The sequence below is a fragment of the Ambystoma mexicanum genome, chromosome 5q, assembly GCF_040938575.1.
Source record: "Ambystoma mexicanum isolate Mex_15411 chromosome 5q, UKY_AmexF1_1, whole genome shotgun sequence".
NCBI lineage: Eukaryota > Metazoa > Chordata > Amphibia > Caudata > Ambystomatidae > Ambystoma > Ambystoma mexicanum.
Genome location: NC_090933.1, coordinates 702,708,815 through 702,732,402, shown reverse-complemented (window position 1 = coordinate 702,732,402; position 23,588 = coordinate 702,708,815).

Below are 23,588 nucleotides of genomic sequence, written 5' to 3'. Positions count from 1 at the left end.
AGGTTCACTGATGCAGCCTAGTCATCCTTGTATCCACTGTGTCTGTGGTGTACGAGGCCAGATGGATGAAACTAGGGTGAAGTGTGTGCATGTGATAGGCATGGCCCATGATGCATGTGAGTTCCAAAACAACATTGTATGTTTCAAGAATCCCTTGGACATGTATGCTAATGTCCATAGCATGTGGCATGCCTGTTACCGCATGTGTTTTACCTGCACTGAGCCATGTGTTGTGGAGGGACATGATGGAAGTGATCTTTGACAGTGCCACTCATCTGCTATTGCTTCCTGTCTAGGTACAGTACCCTGATGCTTGTGTTCTATGTCTCCCTCTACACAGCGCCACGTGAAGAAGAGGGCGGAGACGGCTCTGAGGAGCAAAGCGGCGGTGATGCCCCCACGGCTGCAGCGGAAGGGGTGGGTGAGCCCCCACAGGGGCTTGCAACGGCGGAAGACGGGGTGGAGCCATCCAGGTTGGTGGTTTTCACAGAGGAGGAGGAGGCCGCTACTGAGGCGCACATGGGGCCTGGTGGGGGCATCCCTGCTGGTGCAAGTGTTGCAGTCCAGGGGCAGGGGAAGGAGGCAGCACAGGTCGCCGTGGAGGGGCCTGTGCATGTCACTGTCCCTGACACTGTGACTGCACCACCATGCACCAGCAGGGATGCCCCATCCCAGGCCCGTCCGCAGGTAGGGGGGATGTGCATGTCATCTGACTCCCCTCCACCTGCGGACGAGGGGACCCCTGGCCGTATGGAGAAGGTCCTGATTGGTGTTGCGTTGCGCACAGGTGCAATTCGTGATGAGGTGCGTGCTTCCCGGGAGGAGCATGCACGTCATCACGGAGAGCACCGTGCTGACGTGGCCCAGTTGGGATCGGCCATGGTCGGGGGTTTCCTACATGTGTCGGCCAATCTGGCGGCCCTCTCCTCCTCTGTGGAGACTATGCACCAGTCGTTCCCCATGCCGTCTTCCGGCCCAGATGCCACAGGGCCCCCTGTGGACCTGCCCCGACCAATGCAGCCGGCTCGGTGGGGATCCCATCCCTGCCACAGTCGGGAGTCGGAGGTCCAGCAGGGGTGGACACACCAGCAACTGGACCCCAGCAGATGGAGGATGTGACGGCATCATCGGGCAGGGCACGTGCACGACGGCGTCGGTGGATTCCATCAGCCTGGATGCCGTCGTGCTGGCACAGGCAGTTGCGTCGGAGGCAGCGGCAGGCTCGACGTGGGAGGCATCATGGCTCGGGGCCATCAACATCATGGATGCAGGCATCGGCAGGAGGGCAGGAGAACCCTGGAATGGGAGTGGATTCCATGTGGGAGCGGTTGGGCCAGCAGATAGGTGCGGAGCTGCAGCGGGCAGAGGAGGAACGGCTCACAATAGTCAGGGCGGAGAACTCCATGCGGAGGGCGCTGAGGTGGGCTGAGTGCCTCGAGGGTCTTCGCAGGGAGTTGGAGCTGGACACTGCTTTATCCCTGCGAGACCTCGGGGCCAGTGAACATGCCTGCCTCCAAGCCATTGAACAGGAGTTCGATGATGCCCTGGCCCATGACAACATCCAGTGAACCGTTGGACTAGCCCGCTGCCCTTGTAAATAGTTATGTAGTTAGTGTTATGTTTCCTTTGTTTTTGCATTTTCTTTGGACCTTTTGGACAATGGGCCACATTTTTGTATATAGTTTTTTTTTATTATGTAGTGTTGTTAGATAGGTTTCATTTCTTTTGTTGGGATCATGGACCCTGGCTTGTTCACCTGTACATAGTTCACTGTTGGATTTTCTTTTCATTTTACAATTTACCCATGGAGCAATGGCTTTCAATTATAATTTTCCATTGGATTTTCTTTTGTGGACTGTGACTTTGGACACCATTCCTTTGAATTATGATTTTTGGTTTTGCATTTTTTCACGGACATGCTTCTTTTTACTTTTTTTACATTCCCATTTCTGTTAGTTCCTTTTTGATTTAATTCATGTTTCCTTTAATACATATTTTTTGATCAAACTTCAATGTGTAGTATCATCTCATTGGTTTCATGCATATCATGATATGGGTTTTGAGATTCACTGACACCCATTGGGTGTATGTGAGGGACATGTGTTCGTTTCCAAACTTGCAATTGGTGTTCTATCATGTTATTGCCATTTCTAAGTGGGTGGATGCAATACTCAGTGGGTGTTTTGCATTTGGAGGCTAACCATAGGGACCAGGGATCTAGATTGTGATGACATGTTGGCTGGGGAACATGAGTTGGACATGACTGGGGGCCTGCTGGCAGGTGCCCCACAGTGCTGGGGGGTGGGGGTGCAGGGGAACATGAGTTGGACATGACTGGGGGCCTTCTGGCAGGTGCCCCACAGTGCTGGGGGGTGGGGGTGCAGGGGAACATGAGTTGGACATGACTGGGGGCCTGCTGGCAGGTGCCCCACAGTGCTGGGGGGTGGGGGTGCAGGGGAACATGAGTTGGACATGACTGGGGGCCTGCTGGCAGGTGCCCCACAGTGCTGGGGGTGGGGGTGCAGGGAGACAGGAGTGGGGGCCTGGTGGAGGGTGCCCCTGACTGCTGGGGGGCGGGGGTGCAGGGAGACAGGAGTGGGGGCCTGGTGGAGGGTGCCCCTGACTGCTGGGAGGTGGGGGTGCTGGGAGACATGTGTGGGGGCCTGGTGGAGGGTGCCCCGCACTGCTGGGGGGTGGGGGTGCTGGGAGACAGGAGTGGGGGCCTGGTGGAGGGTGCCCCTGACTGCTGGGGGGTGGGGGTGCTGGGAGACAGGAGTGGGGGCCTGGTGGAGGGTGCCCCTGACTGCTGGGGGGTGGGGTGCAGGGAGACAGGAGTGGGGGCCTGGTGGAGGGTGCCCCTGACTGCTGTGGGTTGGGGGTGCAGGGAGACAGGAGTGGGGGCCTGGTGGAGGGTGCCCCTGACTGCTGGGGGGTGGGGGTTCTGAGAGACATGTGTGGGGGCCTGGTGGAGGGTGCCCCGCACTGCTGGGGGGTGGGGGTGTTGGGAGACAGGAGTGGGGGCCTGGTGGAGGGTGCCCCTGACTGGTGGGGGGTGGGGGTGCAGGGAGACAGGAGTGGGGGCCTGGTGGAGGGTGGCCCTGACTGCTGGGGGGTGGGGGTGCTGGGAGACATGCATTGTTGATCAGTAGTGCAAGGTGACATGTGGCTTGGCTGGGGGGCATGCCCATGGTGGATGGGCTGCCTGCGGGACATGAGCAGGGGTGCAGGGTAGTCCCCCGTGGTGTGGGCTGCTTGCAGGGGCCGTGGAGGTTGTAGAGCGAACACCTGGGAGGACCCACACGGCCAATTCACGTGTAGTACTCCCCAGAACCCCTGAAATACACGTACCCTGCTGAAATCGCGTGTGGAACTTCCTGCGCACCCCTGAAATACACATACCCTGCTGAAATTGCGTGTGGAACTTCCCGCGCACCCCTTAAATACACGTACCCTGCCGAAATCGCGTGTGGAACTTCCCGCGCACCCCTGAAATACACGTACCCTGCTGAAATCGCATGTGGAACTTCACGCTGTAAGAGGATTCAATTCAACACTACAGCTAAATCAATGCCTAGTCTGGGATACTGAATGGAAACCCTTATTGATATATCTTTATGTCCAGTTCATGCGTTCTGGATGACTACCCCTATATAACACCCCTCCCTTGGAATCCCCCTGACCCCACTGAGCCAAGAAGTAGTTCTGTTTTGCAAGTTAAAAGGTATATTTGAGAATTTAAACAATATAGATATATATCACACTTTATAATAAATTAATAATTGGATATCACACTTAATCTGATATGATAAAGATTAACAACGGAGAATCTGGCACTAGCACACTTGTGAATAGGAACAGAAGAAGAAGGTGGTAGAGAATGCTTTATATAAGTTCAGATGGATGTAATGTTGAATGAAATGCAATACAGAAAATACTCAATATGATTTCAACAAAACAATGTAATCACTTTTCTCTGGCAATCCCCTTCCCCCTTTATGCAATGCAGGGAAATGGAAGGAAAGCACACAGTTCTCAGAAATGCAATCAAATGTAATTCAGTTCACCCCAGCAAGCTTAGGTTACAGATCGGAGTTTAAACACAAGCCCAAAATGCTTTTATATGTGCTGGCAATGAAGTTAAAAATATACTAAAATGCTTTTAATTCCCTCTAGGAGGTTCAGGGTGAGTGAAATCAAGTTAATATTAGTCCAGGCTCACTTTAGCAAGGATCTAGGAGTAATTGGTAGGTTAAACGAATTTTTGGCAAATGAAAGCAAGAAAACTGCTGTTTTCACACGTTGAGAAATTTGCAAATCGTGGCAAAATTCGCGAGTGCGTCTTTCGCGATTACGGCACAACTATAGGGGGTAGGAATGCGGTTCTAGGTTCGTAGGAAAGCCACGATTCTAAGCTTTCTGAGGAAAGTTATTGCAAGTCTCTAGCACAAACGGTCACGGAGATATGAGCGATTAAATAAAGGTCGTTTTTCAGATTTGAAATTTTAAAGTTCAAAAAGACAAGTGCAGCTTGCAACTAGAAAATGACAAGTGACAGCTTTACAAATGACAGGTGACAGTTAGGAGACAGTTCTACTTAGATTAAAATAGGATTGAATTATATTATTTTAACTAAGAGATTGGTTCTGCACAGTCTGCTAGGTACTCACAATATATTTTTTAAAATATGCCTCGCCACGGATCTGGTCAGGTTCTGGACTGGACTCCGGTCTGGTCTGGGTCTCTTCACAGTGATCTGGGTCAGCTCTGCTCTGCTGGTCTGGTCTGGGTTTCTGGTTCTGGATATTGATAGATTTGAAGTCTGGATCTTTCTGCACAGCTTTCTCTAGAGATTGATGGAGGTAAAGTATGGATTTTCCAGCAGAGCGTCCCGCAGCAAATGGATTTGAAGGTCCCTATCTGTCCTGTCTGTCTGCTTTTATGTGTTTTGAAAATGGGTGTGTGTGCAGCATCACTAGGCTCTACCCCTCTCCACTTATCATTGGCCAAGCTTTCATTTCTCCCCTGATTGGGGGAGCTAAGTTGTGTCAGAGTGATGTCATTTTACAGCCTGCAGAAAGTCCACTCCTCCTGTCAACTTGCACACAAATCTAGATTTGAACCAAATACATATTTGCAGAGGTACATATTGTTTTAAAATTACACGCACCCATCACATATCACAGGAGGTATACCCTGTCCAAATCTGCTCTTCCTGAGAGCTTGCATTCAGAAATGGCAATATTTTGCATTTTTTACCTGGTTTGCAATACCGGACATTACCCCAAATTTACACACATGTGCGCAAGGAGTATGGACATTAGTTGATGAAGTGTCATATTTTTCACATGCACACATTTTGAGTAATATCCTCTTTTCCGCTAAAACCCCCCTGAACATACCACCGGGTCCTAACACGTCTTAAAATGTGGGCAGAAAAATCACAAGGATTATGGTGTCATTTAAATAATTTTCACAAGTCCGTACTATGAGTTATTCATCTTTTTAGAGTTATGTTCTGGCCCCAAAGGGGTGTGGTTTCCCCCCAGCACAAGGTTGAATTTCTGGTTTTTCCAGTTCTGCCAAGCCAGCTTGCTCTCACCGGCAGTGCCCCTCCCCTGTTCTTCCAGGAGGAAGCTCCATTTATGACTCCCGCCAATAAAACATTTGCCTGAGTCAGGACAGGGCTTTGTTCAGAGCTCCTGTATTCTGTGGGGGCTCCCCTTAATTCAATTATCAGAGAGATGGCATATCCTTAGTGTGGCCAGCAAAAGGCAGATAGGCCTGGGAACACAGCTGTGACTCAAGTTTCACTCCTGATGGGGGGTAGTTGCCAGGCAAAATTGGAATCTCTTTAAGCCAGTTTTTAGCTACATGTCATTTCTGTTCCCCAGTTTTCTGCATTCAAATAAAACTAAACATTTTTACATATGCAGCTAGAATGCTGATTCTAAGTTTAAAACTATGACATTTAAACAATTGAAACCTATGTGACACTCAAATGTAGGTCACTCAGTCAATTTAAACATTTAGATGTTTAGTGTCTTTCAGTCCAAATTTACTTAAACTGCTGAAATCCACAGCTCAGCTAGTCTTGCTATAAACCTTCAAGTCACTTCAGAATATAACTTTACATTGGATCCACCTCTCAGTAAGTCTTTCTTTGGCCTGCTTTGGGTTCATTTATTCAGTTTTATACAACAAGTAAAATCTGGTGTTGTTTTAAAACGCCGGCTTTTGGATAGTGGTGAGTACTGGTACTGCACCCCTTTTTGGGATTTAAGAAAATGAATTCCCAACAGTTATGGGTTTGCTTTTGGCAATCAGCATTGCCACTCCCAATGGTTTCAGACTACTGTGTGGGTAGTCCAATGGTGGTTTTAGGCAGTGTCCTTCTGTGCCCATAACATCGGCAAAAATGAGTGGCAGCCTATTCTTCATGCATTTCCCTGTGCATTTTCTGGGAAGCTCTGGCCATCATGATGTTTTCCATGTCAGTACTGCACAGTTTTGAGGTAGGGCTTGGATGCTTGGATAAAAACATCCCACAAGCCCCCCTCTTGCGATGGCCATTCTGTTTCACTGATGGGACTCGCAAGACCTGGGATGTTTCCTCATCTTCTTCCAATAGATGGCACAGTTCAGCATCTTTTTCTCCATCCAGTCGGATCGATCGGTTCTCCTCGCCGGTCCTGATGGGAATATTGGGCGGTACACTGGGCCCCCTTGCGTCATCCTCCCAGTCTCCGGATCGTCCTCCTTGTCCCGTCTCCAGGTTTTCTTTCTCCTAGGACGACAAAGGAAGAGCGGCAATACCTATTCATAGACATTTTTCCACCACTGTTGAGATAGTGGGGCAGCATATGCATTTCATCATAACAAAACATTACATTCTTATTTTGAAAAAAAAAACAGAGACAGTTTCATGCAAATCACAATATTTTAGAGACTAGATGTGGTATGTTTTATGGTTGGAACTGAATTAGTCTGAGACAGAACCCGCTAGGATTCCAGAGAATTCCTCCAGTTGTTGCAGAGTGTGCCTGGGATGGCAACATTTCAACTGGTTTATGTGGACCCACTTGTCTTCCCCCGCTGCCAAAGGACCTTTGGGGATGTGGATTTTGTAGGCCACAGGGGAGATCTTGTCGATGATCTCAAAGGGTCCCTTCCATGTAGGCAAGAATTTGCGCTGCTTGGCCTGGTTCCTTTGGAAGTTGTATAGATAGACCCGGTCTCCCACCTGATATTCCTTCCTGGAAGTTTTCAGGTCATAATGGGTCTTCATGCTATCAGCTGATCTTTCTAGATTCCGCTGAGCGTAAGCAAAAGCATGTTGGAGGTGTTTCCTTAAATTGTCCACATACTCATGAGTAGTGGAGGCATTTATCAGTGTCTGCTCTTGGGTCCTATAGAGCAAATGCTGGGGAAGCACCATCTTGCGCCCAGTCATCAACTCAAATGGTGACATTTTGGTTGCAGATGAGGGGGTAGATCTGATGGCCATTAGGACCAGAGGTAATCGGATATCCCAACTTGGCCCAGAATCTGCCACAAACTTCTTTAATATGCTCACAATGGTTTGGTTATATCTCTCTACTGCCCCAGAAGAAGCTGGCCTGTAAGCAATATGCAACTTCCTTTTGACCCCCAGTATCTCCCACATCTTTGTCATTACTTCACTGGTGAAGTGGCTACCTCTGTCTGACTCAATCCTTTGAGGTAGACCAAAACGGGAAAAGATATGGTTAATCATCAGGGCAGCTGCGGTTTCTGCCTTGCAATTTGGGGCTGGGAGACATTCCACCCACTTGGTAAACAAGCATGTCACAGTCAACATGTACTTATTCCCCCTAGCAGAGCGAATCACGGGGCCTACAAAGTCGATTTGTAAATCTGACCATGGCAGTGTCATCCCCCTCTTTTGGAGAGGCGCACGGTGCGTGAGGGATGATGGCTGAAATTGTGCACACACAAGACACCCCTTCAAGTATTGGTCGTGGTCCTGCCCCATGTGTGGCCAGTATGCAACCTCTCTTAAGATTTCCAATGTTGTGTGAAACCCCCTATGACCGGCGTTGGCCGCATCATGGGCGTGACTTAACATCAAGCTTCGGAATGAGGTAGGAACCACCCACTGATCGTGGCCAGCTTTGGATTTCCTTACCAGCAAACCGTCTTGGATCCGGAACATTTTTGGACATTTCATCAACACTCTTAGGTCCTCTTTCCCAATGTAATCGGTATCCGTCAGGGGAAAGTTCTCAGGGTCCTCAAGGTGTTGGTAAAACTTACCAATAACTGGATCCCCCTTCTGAGCTGTAATCAAATCAGCATCAGGGGTCTCCTTACTCCATTGTGCAATTGAAAGGTCGTTGTGAGCATTTGTCTGGGACCTAGTGATAGCAGTGACCTGGATTTCCCCCAACAGGGACTCAATCTCAATTAGATCCCCTTGGATGGCCCCGGTTTTGGCCAGCTGATCAGCTAAGTCATTTCCAGTTTTGTCTGGTCCCTCTACTTTGGAATGACCCTTTAATCTTTTTCCAATAGATGGTCATCTCATTCGAGGTGACCAGATCATCAATGTTTTGGATCAACTTCCCATGTTTCAAGGGTTTGTTATTAGCACATAACATGCCTCTGGTTTTCCAATTAACCAGGTGCTCCACGAACCCGTTCCGTACATAATCCAAATCTGTGATTATGACCAGTTCGCGGAGTTGATGCTGGACAGCAGTGAGGATGGCCTGATGCACAGCCATCAATTCTGCCACCTGACTACTTCGGGGACCAATTTTGTATCCAGCGGAGGGTTCTGGGGACTCATTCACCCATGCATTCCCTACGCCAGCCACCAGTTCTTTTTCCCCGTTGTTGTCAACATGGTAAGAGCATCCATCCACATAGACAGTGGGCATTCCCTCACACTTGTCCTCTTAAAAGACTTTGTGTGGGAATTAAGGTATGCCTCCATGTTGTCCTTGATTTTTAGACTTTCGTCCTCGAGACAGTTTTCTCTGGCACAATCATGCAAGTCAGCCAGACCTTGCGCGAGGGGACTCTTCTTGTTTTGGCCATATCTGACCTCCACAGGAAAGCCTTGCATTGACAGAATCCAGGAAGTAATTTGGGAATTACTCACATTTCCGGCCCGGATTCTGTCACTTTGGAGATATTGCAGAGGCTGGTGTGGAGTCTCCACTATGATGTGTTCCCCCTGGATAAACGGGCGGTAATTCTTCAATGCCCACACCGTTGCCAGGAGTGCCTTCTCACAATCGTTGAATTTTTCCTCCACAGAGGATAAAGTTTTGCTCGCATAGGAGATTACTTTATTGACCTTGTCATGCTTTTGGTATAATACTGCCGTCAAGCACGTATTAGAGAACCCCGTCTCCAGGAAGAACTCCTTGTTTCTGACAGGGTAAGCTAGGCAAGGCGCTTGTGAGAGGCTTCTTTTGAGTTGTTTTACCGCCTCGGCTTGTTCTGGACCCCATTCCCACTTGACCCCCCCCTTCAAGAGATGAATCAGGGGTCTGGTGATCTCTGCGTAGCCCTCAATGAACTTTCTGCTGTAATTAGTCAGTCCAAGGAGGCTCCTTAGTTCCCGCAGAGTTGTGGGGTCTTTCAATTTTTGAAGTGCTTCCACTTTCTTTTCCTGGGGACAGAGACCCTGAGGAGTAATCTCATGCCCCAAGAAATTAACACGGGTTCTGCACCACTGTGCTTTTTGAAAGGAAAGTTTTGCTCCGGCGGCCCTCAACTGTGTCAGAACATAACGGATCTCCGCTATGTGTTCCTCTACAGATGAACTTTTAATGAGGACATCATCTACATAAGCCAGGTTACCCCTTGCACCCAAGTCGGGCATGGCCTTGTGTAGAAAAATGTTGAATTCATTGCCGGAGTTGAGGTATCCGAAGGGAGTCCGGGTCCAGGTGTACTGCTGGCCCCCAAAGGTAAAAGCCAGTTTGTATTGGTCCTCCCTACTGACAGGCACGGTCCAGTACCCATTGGTCAGGTCTATTGCAGTGAATACCTGTGACCCCTGGATCTGGGCCAGCCCTTGGTCAATGTAGGGCAGAGGCCATCGAGAAGTATGGACCCGTTTGTTGAGCTCCCTGAGGTCGGCGCAGAGTCTCCACTGGCCGTTTGGCTTCAATATTCCCAGCACCGGATTATTGAAGGTGCTGTGGACGGGACGGATTATTCCCCGGGACTCAAGGTTCTTAATTATTTCAGTAAGGGACTCCATTGATGCGAGAGGCAAGCGATATTGCTTCACAAACATAGGAGTCATGCCAGGGTCCGTGGGGATCGTTGTTGTGTGGATGTCGGTGCGACCACAGTCATATGAGTCTACCGCAAAGAGATCTTAGAAATCCAAGAAAACTTGTTTCAACTTTTGCTTTTGTTCCAGAGTCACACAGGCATCAGCTAGGTTGACTCTCTCTTCCACCATCTGCCTGAAGCCTGGAAAGACTTCTGGTTTGGCTATCTCCGCGGCCTCCTCCAACTGGGTGGAGAAATCCCTGGTCAGAGTGCTGATTTGGACGGTAGGCTTCAGGTGGGAAAGGCAGCCCTCATGGACCTGGAAAATCACCTCATCCCTCCTGAAGTCACAAGTCACATCTTCCTTACCATAGGGGCAGGAAGTGTACACCAGGAAGTTCCCCCCATGCCGGGTAAAAATCCTGTCTGGTGTTGTATTGTCATCACTGTCACTGTCAAAGCAGTCCTTGGGGATTGGCCCTAACAGTTCATTTCCAAGATCAATGGAGAAATGTCGGTCATCAACCGCCATTCCAATAATGGTGCCTGCGGCTAGAGTAATACTCTTTAAGTCGCTGTTATCCACCTCTATTGAAATGGTGTCATGTTCTATGTTGACTAATGGAGTTGGGTTTACCCCCAACCCTTGCTGTTGGAGAGAAGCGTTTAGATGTATGTAAGCATCAGGGTTTTGCAAATATTGTCCTCTTTTAGCTTTCACTTCCAGGGAGAATTGTCGGGTCCTTTCTGGGATGGTGACTTCCTCTTTGATCTGAATTTCAACTGCATAAGGTAGCAATTGAGCTGACCTAAATGCTTTTTCTGGATCATCAAAGCCCATGGGATTATCCGCTAATCGGGACCAAGCTTTGAAGTTTATTAGGTCCAAACTAATGGCAAAGCGATTGAGAATGTCACTGCCTAAGTAAAAGGCGGCCGTGACGTCTCGCACGACCCAACAATTATGGACTATGCTCTTGTTGCCAATGGAGATTTTGAGCATACACCTGCTTGGCAGGAGATGTTTGGAATTAGGTGTTTCCAGGTCCATTTCCCATTTGTCTATCAGTTTGAAGGTGGGAATGGCTGGATCTTTTGGGAGTTGGCGGAACATGGCTTCGCTGATGAAGCTCTTACCGTTGTTCACACACACTCGAGCGAGAACAGAGACCTTCCCATCATTTAACTGAACAGGGATGAACAACTGCTCTCCAATTTGCTGAATATCAGCCAGGCTCTGAGCTGATTTCACATCTTTCTGGACTATAGGAGTGGGAGTTTCTGATTGTGGATTAGTATAGAATTTCAGAGTGTTTCCTTCCAGCGGGGAGTACCACTTTAGACTGGAAGGAAGGTTGATTTTCAGAAATAGAGAGGACCCCCCATCACCAGTCTGTTGTCCGACTGCTATTACTGTCATGTCTGGAATCTGGTTGTTCTGGAAGTGGAATTCTACTTGGTCAGATTTTTGTTCAACCATGTGGCATGTGCCGTTTAAACTAACATGGTTGACACTCTGTTTTAATTTTATTGGTCGGCTAGTCTGGGTCAAGAGGACCTTGTTTACGCAATCTATTAGGGGTGACAACCTTCTCAGGAGGTCATTCCCTAGTAAACAAGGGGTGCCCTCTGGAGTCACAACTATGACTGGGTGTTTCAACTTGTGTCGCCCAATTTTAATGTCCAAGTCTGCCGTCCCCTTGACGGGAATTTCCTTCCCGTCAAAGTTCTGGAGTTGTCCAGGAAGTGAGGTGAGAGGAATTTAGTAATTCTCTCCCCTTCATGTATTCAGTTCATCAAAGGCCCTTCTGGACAGAAGGGTAGCTTGAGATCCCGTGTCCACCAGCGCTGAAATTGTACCCTGCTCCTGTACTTGTACCGGGGCATAGTATCTTCCCTCCTTCTCCTCAAGGGGGCACAGATAATGCACATTTTTGGACAACTGGTGGGCTAACTTTCTGGTTTTGGACATCGCTAGCGAAGAGATTTGGGCAGAATTCTGTGGAGAGCCTTGGGAATCTGAAAGAAAAAGTTGGCAACTGGAGATCAGAGCCATTGTGGGTTCCCCTGGCAGTCACCAGGATGGGTTTGAACCAGGGGATTTTCTTGCTGTTGGTTCTGGGATGAGATGGTGGGCGGCGGTAGCTCAGTCTCCCCATCTCCCCAGTCTGGATTTGCATCCCTAAGGACCCATTTTTCTTTGGGAGGAGTTCCCCCCTCTCTGAAGGAGAAGATCCTTTTCCCAGGATCCTCTGAGGATCCCTCTCCCTCAAATTGGAAGATCTGTACCTCCTCCTCAAACTGAGTTTGTTTGGGTCTTTTGTTTCTCCTACCCCCCCTCTGTTCCTTAGGAGGCAGACTTTCAGGGGCAAGAGATTTTGTTTCTGGTTCCTGGGTTTCCAGGGGCTGTTTACAAGTGAGGAAGGAAGCTTCCTCCAAGGCTTTACACCCCCCTTCCCTTTGTGCCTCCTCCCTGGGAACCGGTGAGTTATCGGGGTGCTGCCCCCGTCATTGTTCTGGAGCACCAGGTCCAGAGTTGGGTGCGTTCTGCGCCGGCGTGCCGATCTGAGGGTTCTTCTGAGCCCTCAGTATGTGACCCAGATCCCGCGCCATGTTTTGAACCTGGCGCTCTAACTGGGAAACCCGCTCAGGCTGATACGGGGCCCTGTTTTCTCCCCTGGGCTGACCCCGGGAAGGGTAGCTATCCCTTCTCTGGTAGTACCCCGGGTTGGGAAGATTTGGGTACCCCTCCACCCTTGGCCTCCCCTCTCCCGGATTCGGTTGTCGGGGCTCAGGGAATTGGGGAAAGAAGGATGGATGATTTTGGGGCTGGAAGTTGGGTGGATACCTGGCGAAAAAGTTCTGCCCAGGATTTGGTGAGTTTCTGCCCTCCGGTGGGAAGTTAGGAGGGAAGTTCCCTGGGTTAGGTGCTTGGCTGGATCCCCCCCTTGGGCTGGAGGAGTCCACACATAACCCAGGATGGGTCTGTTTCCCTTGTAACGGGGACTTACATAATCAGGAGAGCGAGGGACCCCATTTGTGGGGCTGCCTCCCTGGCTCCCTGTCTGTGACTGGCCCGAGGACCTTCTGGGCCTAGCATTATTAGGTGCAGGTAGGTTTTTAGGCCCCCCCATCTCCAAATCCAAAACGGGGGCAACCTTTACCTCTGCCACCTTGGCAGCAGCAGGGGTGCTGTTAGTTTTGGGGTTTTTGGGCTGGTTTTTGTTTTCCACCGGTTTCTGCACCTCGTAGATGCGGGTGGCTTGTTCAATGACCCATTCTAAAGATCTTTTCTCATGAAATCTCTCACGAGCTGGGTCATTATGTATTTGGGCAAGGCATGGAAAAACGTATTAACAAATTCTCTGCTGTCTGTGCGCACCCTTCTGGTGGTCTGCGCGAAGGCACGTTTCAGTTCTTGCACAAACTCTTGTGGGGCCTGATCCTCCCCACACTGCAAATTGTAGGCTGCCTTGCGAGCCTCTTGAGGATTTCTGTGAACATAAAAATGTTTCAAGATGGCCGCCTTATAGGTGGACCATCTTAAATGATTTTGGTCATCCAGCCCCGCAAAGAAACTGGAGTATTCCGGGGAGAAGGTCCACTTTACATATTGAATACAGCTTTGGCTGTCCTTCAAATGAAAAGTCTCCATCATTTGCTCATAGAGCTCCAAGTGTTCCCAAACAGAATACTTGGCGTTCTTATGATAAGGCGTTATGACACTCCTGATCGCCTTAATCTGCTTTAAGGGGTCCTTAAGCAAGGCCCTTTTTGCCTTACTGGCCCTTTTGGTTCGGGTAACCCTGGTCCATTCATCTTCTGACTCAGAGGCACTGCTCCCCGAGGTTCCCGTCAGATCTTCCAGGTTTTCCCGGATTCTGCGAGCCTGGGAATGGCTGGCAGAATGTGGGGACCTGGTCTCCTGTGTCCTGTACCGCTCAGAGTAGTCTTCAGACCCCTCCTTGCTGCCAGGATTTGATGGGTACCCCCCCCCCACTGACCTAACTGGGCAGAGGTTTTCAGGATGCCCTTAATGGGCCTACTCACCTGGGGTTCCCCATCAAATTGCACCGTGCTTGGGTGCCCATACCCGGCTGCCCGCCCCTCCATTCCTGGGTGGTACTGGCCTATGAGCCCCATGCTTCTGGCTGGATAGTAATCTGCCATCCCTGTGGCCCTGTGCTCATGTGCGCCAGGGGACATGGGGGTGGCAGAGTCCAGGGACTGAGAGAAATAAAGGCCTCTGGTACTAGGGCTCCTGGGGTTATGCTCAGGAGTTTCTCTTTCCCCGCGAACCTCATCTCTATCCGCCCCTGCTCCCTGTTGCAATGCAAGAGCCTGCGCCTTCAGTTCCTCAGTTAAGGCCTTACTAGACTCTATCAGTCTCTCCTGCATCGCTACCTGTTGTTGGAGCCTATCATTGTGCTGGCAGAGAGCCTCATTCTCTCTCTGCGTTTCCTGATTGGTCCTGGAGCACTGGGCCAGTCTTTGCTGCAGGAGGGTTACCTCCTGAGCTGTGTCCCTATTGGCCTGCTCCTGTCTTGCCAGAGCATCCTCCACCCTCCTGGTGTGCTCTAGCAAGTCCTGGTGTTCTTTTTGGAGGTCACCCAGTCCCTGGTGGGCCAGGTGATTTTCTTCCAATTTCCTTTTTAAGTGGCAGACTTCCTGGCCTAAGGTATCCCTTTCCTGACTAAGAGCCTGCATCTGTGCCGCCAGGTCGTCCCTTTGCCTTTGGAAGGCACCAGCTTTCTGGCGCTCCTGGTCAAATTCTGCCTGGGTATCCAGGTCTTTCAAAATCAGTTTATTGCTCTCTGCCTTCTCCCTATCTAGCTGGCTTTGCAGGGTGACTACCTGCTCCGCGCATGCCCTGTTGAAATTGATCTGTTGCTCCAACTTTTTCTGGTTCTGCAGTAAGGAGTCCAAACTGTCTTGGTGCTCCTTCTGCAGGGCCAGAAATCTGGTATCCTGGTCTGTCTTTTCCTGTTGTAGGATGCCCATATCCTCTTTTATTTTAATGATATATTGCCTACTATCATTTTCTCACTCCTGGCTCCTCTGCAGCCTCTGCTCAGAAGAGGCCAGATCAGATTGGGCCTTCTCTACTGCCATCTGTTGCCTATTTGCCAGATCTTGGCTTTCAGTGCATTTATCCTGCATGTCTCCCATATATAGGTACAGGTATGCTGCTATCCTGGCAATCTTATTGTGTTCATCTTTGGCTTTAGGAGCCATATATAGTTCACTCAGGGCCACATGTAAGGGACCCTGGTCTCTCCATATATCTGACCCTGTTTCCGTGATCTGGGGTGTGATGGCCTGCAACCAGACTGTTTGGTCCTGGTGAGTCCACTCACCTCTCACAAATAGTTTATGTAAGAGGTGCTCTCTGGCTATTTTCATGTCTACTAAGGTCGTCATTCTAGAGATTGGTCTCTGTCCTGACTTACAGAAGTTTGTATTTTATTTTTGCAAAACAGACCTTTTCCTAAGAGCGTTCCTTTGAGGAGTGCTTTACAGCGTAACACAGCATGTGCTCCGACCGGATATGTGTATCTGGTCAGCTGGCACGCTGTATTAATCTGCACAAATGGTAGATCTAACCCAAACCCAAATTTGCAAATCGCGGCAAAATTCGCGAGTGCGTCTTTCGCGATTACGGCAAAACTATAGGGGGTAGGTTCATAGGAAAGCCACGATTCTAAGCTTTCTGAGGAAAGTTACTGCAAGTCTCTAGCACAAACGGTCACGGAGATATGAGCGATTAAATAAAGGTCGTTTTTCAGATTTGAAATTTTAAAGTTCAAAAAGACAAGTGCAGCTTGCAACTAGAAAATGACAAGTGACAGCTTTACAAATGACAGGTGACAGTTAGGAGACAGTTCTACTTAGATTAAAATAGGATTGAATTATATTATTTTAACTAAGAGATTGGTTCTGCACAGTCTGCTAGGTACTCACAATATATTTTTTAAAATATGCCTCGCCACGGATCTGGTCAGGTTCTGGACTGGACTCCGGTCTGGTCTGGGTCTCTTCACAGTGATCTGGGTCAGCTCTGCTCTGCTGGTCTGGTCTGGGTTTCTGGTTCTGGATATTGATAGATTTGAAGTCTGGATCTTTCTGCACAGCTTTCTCTAGAGATTGTTGGAGGTAAAGTATGGATTTTCCAGCAGAGCGTCCCGCAGCAAATGGATTTGAAGGTCCCTATCTGTCCTGTCTGTCTGCTTTTATGTGTTTTGAAAATGGGTGTGTGTGCAGCATCACTAGGCTCTACCCCTCTCCACTTATCATTGGCCAAGCTTTCATTTCTCCCCTGATTGGGGGAGCTAAGTTGTGTCAGAGTGATGTCATTTTACAGCCTGCAGAAAGTCCACTCCTCCTGTCAACTTGCACACAAATCTAGATTTGAACCAAATACATATTTGCAGAGGTACATATTGTTTTAAACTTACACGCACCCATCACATATCACAGGAGGTATACCCTGTCCAAATCTGCTCTTCCTGAGAGCTTGCATTCAGAAATGGCAATATTTTGCACTTTTTAACTGGTTTGCAATACCGGACATTACCCCAAATTTACACACATGTGCGCAAGGAGTATGGACATTAGTTGATGAAGTGTCAGATTTTTCACATGCACACATTTTGAGTAATATCCTCTTTTCCGCTAAAACCCCCCTGAACATACCACCGGGTCCTAACACGTCTTAAAATGTGGGCAGAAAAATCACAAGAATTATGGTGTCATTTAAATAATTTTCACAAGTCCGTACTATGAGTTATTCATCTTTTTAGAGTTATGTTCTGGCCCCAAAGGGGTGTGGTTTCCCCCAGCACAAGGTTGAATTTCTGGTTTTTCCAGTTCTGCCAAGCCAGCTTGCTCTCACAGGCAGTGCCCCTCCCCTGTCCTTCCAGGAGGAAGCTCCATTTACGACTCCCGCCAATAAAACATTTGCCTGAGTCAGGACAGGGCTTTGTTCAGAGCTCCTGTATTCTGTGGGGGCTCCCCTTAATTCAATTATCAGAGAGATGGCATATCCTTAGTGTGGTCAGCAAAAGGCAGATAGGCCTGGGAACACAGCTGTGACTCAAGTTTCACTCCTGATGGGGGGTAGTTGCCAGGCAAAATTGGAATCTCTTTAAGCCAGTTTTTAGCTACATGTCATTTCTGTTCCCCAGTTTTCTGCATTCAAATAAAACTAAACATTTTTACATATGCAGCTAGAATGCTGATTCTAAGTTTAAAACTATGACATTTAAACAATTGAAACCTATGTGACACTCAAAAGTAGGTCACTCAGTCAATTTAAACATTTAGATTTTTAGTGTCTTTCAGTCCAAATTTACTTAAACTGCTGAAATCCACAGCTCAGCCAGTCTTGTTATAAACCTTCAAGTCACTTCAGAATATAACTTTACATTGGATCCACCTCTCAGTAAGTCTTTCTTTGGCCTGCTTTGGGTTCATTTATTCAGTTTTATACAACAAGTAAAATCTGGTGTTGTGTTAAAACGCCGGCTTTTGGATAGTGGTGAGTACTGGTACTGCACCCCTTTTTGGGATTTAAGAAAATGAATTCCCAACAGTTATGGGTTTGCTTTTGGCAATCAGCATTGCCACTCCCAATGGTTTCAGACTACTGTGTGGGTAGTCCAATGGTGGTTTTAGGCAGTGTCCTTCTGTGCCCATAACATCGGCAAAAATGAGTGGCAGCCTATTCTTCATGCATATCCCTGTGCATTTTCTGGGAAGCTCTGGCCATCATGATGTTTTCCATGTTAGTACTGCACAGTTTTGAGGTAGGGCTTGGATGCGTGGATAAAAACATCCCACAACGCGCACCCCTGAAATACACGTACCCTGATGGAATCGCGTGTGAAACTTCCCGCGCACCCCTGAAATACACGTACCCTGCTGAATTTGCGTGTGAAACTTCCCGCGCACCCCTGAAATACATGTACCCTGCTGAAATCGCGTGTGAAACTTCCCGCGCACCCCTGAAATACATGTACCCTGATGGAATCGCGTGTGAAACTTCCCGCGCACCCCTGAAATGCACGTACCCAGCTGAAATGACGTGAGGTACTTCCCGCGCACCCCAGTGATACACGTAGCCCGCTTGCCATGCTGGTACAGGGTTAGCACAGCCCTTTGCGCTGGATTGGGGATTTAGATGGTTTTTCCCTGCGCGAGAGGCCTTCTTGGGGGCGTAACTGGCGCTGCTGCAGGGTCGCTGCGCCACTGTGTGCCACAGCTGGTTTTGGTAGCTGGAATCCATGAATACGCTGCGCGCGGAAATGGGTTTTGGCGCACGCGGCTGGCGCAGGGATTCGCACGCGCACACTGTGCGCCAGCCACGTGCGCCACTTGTGCGCTAAATTCTATGAATTACCCCCTAAATGTTTTCCATTTCCAGCCCTGATTTGGAGACTACCCGTATGTAATGTCCCTAGGACAATTTCTTAGGCAGGTGCATTTATGCTTTGTGAATTGGTATAAATGAATCCTGTCTTTCAACTCCCACCACAAATGTATACTGTACTCCTGACACAATTGTATCACACAGTTATATTTACTGATGTATCCTGTGTCAGGTAAACGACAAGGAGCAGGAACCAGACTGACCCAGGAAAGTTGCAAATAGAACATGGATGCTTTATTCTTCTTAGTTACAGGTTACAGCATAGAGGTGGGAGACAAGGTACATAGCATCTACTCTGGTCCCTGTCTTAACTCCAAGTCCCCAACTGACATCTTTAGAACCCACAGGCATCCAGCACGCCACATTCCACACATCAATTCTCAGGCCTCCCTTGCATACACTCAGACTCATATATTCAAGACACTACAATTACACAGTCTTTTTTCCACTACAGTATGTCCTCCTTCCAGGCCCTAAAGTGGATGGCAGTACGTGGTTGCTGCATGTATAAATCAAATACATAAAAATATAAATAACACATACTTTTTGTATTTTTTAATTTTTATATATAGTATTATATAGTTAACAAAGACTTTTTAATACTTCACACAAGTAAAACAACATAAACAAACACAAGTAATAACACATAAATAAATGTAACACAAGCTAACATGAAGAACTTGCTACTGCTAGCCAATCTAAAGCTCACTGATTCAAAGACATGTGGTCACATCGTCCCAGTTCTTTGGCTAATCTTACATCAGCATACTGTGCTATTGATAAAAAATAGAAAACCTTTGGGTAAACCAGCATAGCAACAATTGCAATAGTCAATAAGAGAATTAATTACAGTCTCTACCATCATTTCTTTATGCTTTTTAGATAGAGGTGGCAAGATTCATCCTGCCTGTGGAAACTCTGCAACCAAAGCATGACACATGATAGCCTCCACATCCAGACCCTGCGTTCTTTTAACATGCAGCATATGAAAAAAGGCCTTGACTAGTGATATGTGTTTCCGCCTTGTCTTCACAGGTATCTGAGGCTCAACCTATTGTGACATATATGATCCAAAACAGTAACACTGTTTTGACACATTCACAAGAGCTGTAAACATTGTTGCCAAAGATATAACTCCAGAAATGACTCTTAATTAACTTTGACCTAAAGGGACAATTTTTACACACTTTACCCCCTCAAGATTATCTCCACTGGTGAATTTTGAGAGCATGTTGCAAAATGAATTGTGTTGCTGCCCAATAGTTCATTTTATCTGTATAATGTTAATGTATATAAATTATTGGAGAGTCACTGGAAGTGATGCATATTTAGTAAGAGCGGAGTCATTTGAAGGGATGCATATATTTGCATTGTCACTGGAAGTGATGCATATTTAGTAAGAGGTGAGTCATTTGAAGGGATGCTAATATTTGCAGAGTCACTGGAAGTGATGCATATTTAGTAAGAGGTGAGTCATTTGAAGGGATGCATATATTTGCATAGTCACTGGAAGTGATGCATATTTAGTAAGAGGTGAGTCATTTGAAGGGATGCTAATATTTGCATAGTCACTCGAAGTGATGCATGTTTAGTAAGAGGTGAGTCATTTGAAGGGATGCATATTTGCAGAGTCACTGGAAGTGATGCATATTTAGTAAGAGGTGAGTCATTTGAAGGGATGCATATATTTGCCGAGTCACTGGAAGTGATGCATATTTAGTAAGAGCTGAGTCATTTGAAGGGATGCATACATTTGCATAGTCGCTGGAAGGGATGCATATTTAGTATGTGAAGAGTCAGTGGAAGTGCTGAATGTATGTGTGGAGTCATCTGAAGCAATGCATATTTAGTATGTGGCGATTCACTAGAAACTATTATTATTATTATGGTATTTATTGAGCGCAGACCTAGCGTCGGGAAGCAATTGAGCGCTTTACAATCATAGGAAGAAGAACGCAGTAAGGGAAGCAGAGAAAAAAGGAGTGGCGATCTAACAGGGGAGAGTGAGTGTGGGTGATTGGCAACAATGGGGAGGAGACAGTGGGGAACAGATCACTGAATCTCAGGTAGGGTGGGGAGTGATGCATATTTAGTATAGACAGAGCCAGTGAAAGTGATGCATATTTAGTATGTGGAGAGACATTTGAAACAATGTATATTTAGTATGTGGAGAGCCACTGGACATGAAGCATATTTGGTATGTGTGTAGTCATCTGAAGCACTGTATATTTACTATGTGCAGAATACCTGAACATGATGCATATTTAGTTTCTGCAGAGCGAGTGGAAACGATGCAAACGTAGTATGTTCAGAGTGCATGGACGTCATGCATATTTAGTATGCGAAGAGTCAGTGGAAGTAATGCATATTTAGTAAGCACAGAGTCATTGGATGTGATGCGTATTTACTGTGTGCAGAATCATTGGATGTGATGCATATTTAGTATGTGCAGAGTCAGTGGAAGGGATGCATGTTTAGCATGTGCAGAGTCAGTGGATGTGATGCATGTTTAGTATGTGCAGAATCGGTGGAAGGGATGCATGTTTAGTATGTGCAGCGTCATTGGGAGGGATCCATGTTTAAGTCACCTAATGCAGTCAAATTTGGGATCACAGACTTGTGTTGCCCATACAGAAACTCCACGAGTAAGAGGGGATCATATGGTATATGCATTGTGATATGCGTGGAAAAGATAAACTTGTTTTGTCTTTGTTTTAGGATCTGAATAAGATGGAAAAGACAAACTTGTTTTGTCTTTCACCCTTCAATCCGAATCCGAAAGTTCAAAAGGTCCATGAAAATGCTCATATGGGCTGCTCGAAATCGGTATCATTGCTACCCTCCAAGCACTTTGCGAGGGCAGGAAGGCCTGTATACTCACACGTAAAGTACTGAAACTCGCTTTACATTGACATATGAGTCATGGCTCCAAGTTGCACATCGCCTAAATGGCAAGGTTAAGAGTTATCCGAGGTTGAGATGATACCTTCCCAACATGTCATTGGATGAACTAGATTATAGGGAAATAGCAGTTTCAGTGTACATTTCCTACTACTGTCTACAGAGCATTGAATGTGTGAAAGTCCATGTGTCTGCTAACAAGCAGTGTAAAACAAACGTCATAACCACGCTGCGAGGTATCCAAGAGCTCTGACTTTGAAATGGCTGCCACGGCCAGGAGGTTGGTATGCAGCCCCTCAATTCTATGACAAGACTGGAGGCGAGCATTATGCTTCATCTTCATTTATTACTACTCTTCAGCAGTTCAACAAAACACTATAAAAAATCGTGAAAAGCGTAAACTTTGCTTTCCTCTTTTCCTTTCCTTCTTTCTTTTTTTTTTTTTTTTTAACTACAATGTCCATGAGTCTCTGTAGTCCATGCCCTTTCCACCAGTCATAACCCACTTCCTGTGCTCGGGCTCCTCCTCTTCTTTTACTGCTCTTCAAGCAGATAAGTACAATTTCTTCCCTCTCCGCATGAATGTATTGACGGGGGTTGAGTGGGAGATTAATCTTTATGAATTCTTTAGATATGAGTGTGTAAGAGAGGAACGCCGAGAGAGCGTGTTAAAAAAAAAAAAAAAAAAAAAAAAGAATATCTTAGTATTTTAGTCACTATAATGGTTTCATAGTGTATTCTGCGTAAAAGCGCGTTGACATAGATTTTCGAGCGCTCGCGTCGGCGCGAGTTTGCGTGGGAGTAGCCCAAGGGGTATCTCAGGCAGGGGCTTATTCGCGAGGCGGGCGGCCCCGTGTCGCAATTTCGGCACACTTGGGGTTAGTCAGCCTCGCGAACGACGCAGCATAGGCCGCGCCGACATCCGAGAGCAGGCCCCATCTCCGCGGAGGCGGGCCGGCTCCCGCGAAGTTCGGTGCGCGGCCAAATGCTCCGCAAGCAGCCCCCACCCTTGTGTGGGAGGAGTTAGGCGCATAAGCGCACGTGCCGACAGGTCGCTCCATGGCGCCACTGTCTACAGAGTTCACCGACTACAGTACACTCGTGTACAATCATTTCTGATGATTTTCAGTCGTGCGACTTGTTTCTCTGATTTAGCGGTTATAGCGACCGCAAGCGCCGTGTTTCCTATGAAGCACATTGAGTGACGATAAAGTCACGGATTGGGAGCTGCAGAAGGTAGAAACCGACGGAGCTCTTACACTGCCAAGTAGCAGAGGATTGGCGCAGCAGAAGTGAAGGCTTCTCGGAGCCACGAGTGATCGCGTCTAGGTGCAGCCACTGAAAAAAAAAAAAAAAATAGAAAAAGGGGGAGCGCAAGAGTAAAGACGACTTTACGAACCCCAAATCATCAAGAGGAGCTGTGGGCGTGCTAAGACACCTGACTCAGGTATTTTAGGCACAAGCACGAGAATGTCAGAATTTGAGTGGAGCGAGGAGGAGCAGTCCCAGGACCTCGCGGCCAGCTTCAAAAAAGTGCTAGGAAGCTCCCTCATTGATGCAGTGGCAGAGGGCGTCAGACCCCTACAGGAGAGGCTGGAGACGTTGGAGGCCATGCTTTCACAGCCTAGCAGCAGCACCGAAGACTGGAGACGCACGCCCACGGATCCCGCGATAGAGGGACGTAAGGGGAGTAAGCTAGCCCTCAAGAGGAAAGCCTCTGACGACCCCCGGGGCTCTTTGGAAGGGGCAGATGATAAGGCCCCAGAGGTGCCTGACGCGTTCGCGAAGCTGAAAGAAGCTTATCTGCAACGCCAGACAGTGCCACACCTCATGACCCCCACTCCAGGGGAGGACAATACAGGGGAAGACCCTGACTCGGAAGACGAGAAGGATGGATTCCAAGCCTCACTAGAGGACGTGGAGATAGAGCAGGAGGACTGGGCCAAACCCAGCGGGGGCAAAAGACTTCGTAAAGAGAAGCACCTCC